Here is a 1,363-nt window from a genome sequence, read left to right as displayed (position 1 = left end):
AGCCGTCCCCACCCTCCCGGGACACGGGCCCGGATTAGCCCTGCACGCCAGCGAGAGACCGCAGGTGACTGTGGGAGCCCCGGGCGCAGGCCTGGAGGTCTGCCCAGGCCGCTTCACAGTCAGGTGACTTCTGGGTGCTCAGAAAATTAGGAAGAAAGCAAGCTTTCCCGTTATTTATTTGTCCCTAAAATTCCATTTCTGTTCACTTGCACACGATCACAGCAACATGAGGCCGACACAGTTTAGGTCTTCGTGCTCACGGCTTCCTTCCGTGCGGCCGGTTAGAAGGGCAATGGGACAGTTTTAAGAAAAAATTCTTGATTGGATTGGAGACTAAGGCCTAATTAATCTGTTACATTTCTAGGTACATAATAATTTACCTGCATAAATAAAATGAAATGAAATGACAAAAAAACACAGGTAAAGAGAATACGCAAAGTTAATTTAACGTGATATCACTGATCGACAGAAAATCCAAGCTCTCTAAACAAGAAGAAAATACAGCCTCTTTCATAAAAGGCGCCATGTCATGCACACAGAATGTTTATTAAAACTCTGAAAAATCAGATGGCTTAAAAGGGCAGCGTTAAATTTATTCTTTCTTCTGAAGCAGAAAACAGGTGTCTCATTTTGCCAAGGAGGTTGGCATTTTGGTCGGCAGTGAGGAGACATGATGGGGCCCGTCCGGCAGCGGCCACGGCGGAGACGGACCCCCGTGCAGACAGAAGCTGGGCCAGATCAACAGCTCCAGAGCCGAGCCGGCTCCCGAAATTGATAGGGGACGCCCTGACCCAGTGTGACTTGTGGAGACGGGCCATAGGAGGTACCTGAGGGCAGACGGGGTCACTAGGGTGGCCCTCGTCCAATCTAACTGGTGTCCTTGTAAGAAGAGATCAGGAAACAGACAGGGACAGAGGAACGTCCGTGGGAGAGCACAGCGAGAAGCAGCGGCCCACGTGCCGTGGAGACAGGCCTGGAGAACCCCTCCCAACCCAGGAATCTGGATCCCAGCCATGTAGCCCCCAGGACGTCCACGTGCCGTGGAGACAGGCCCTGGAGAACCCCTCCTCCCCTTCCCCCCCCAGGAATCTGGATCCCGGCCGTGCAGTCGCAGGACGGAGGGAATGTGAACGTCTGTGGTTTAAACCCCCCGACCTGTGGCATTTTTTACAGCCAAGCCAGTGGGGACAGACGGGACTTGTGAAGAGGGAGGGGTCTGGGGGGCCTCAGGAGGCCTCGGGCACTGAGTCTGGGCCGGGCCGGGCCGAGCTCCGCAGCTGCTGGCTGATCACCGGCCGGGTGGCCACGGGGTGGTGCTGCCCGGCTGCGCCCGAGGCCATCTGTCCCCTGCGTCCGTCCCAAG

This window comes from Crocuta crocuta, unplaced genomic scaffold, assembly GCF_008692635.1.
Source record: "Crocuta crocuta isolate KB4526 unplaced genomic scaffold, BGI_CrCroc_1.0 scaffold89, whole genome shotgun sequence".
In the NCBI taxonomy this organism is placed as follows: domain Eukaryota; kingdom Metazoa; phylum Chordata; class Mammalia; order Carnivora; family Hyaenidae; genus Crocuta; species Crocuta crocuta.
This window is presented reverse-complemented; position numbering follows the sequence as displayed.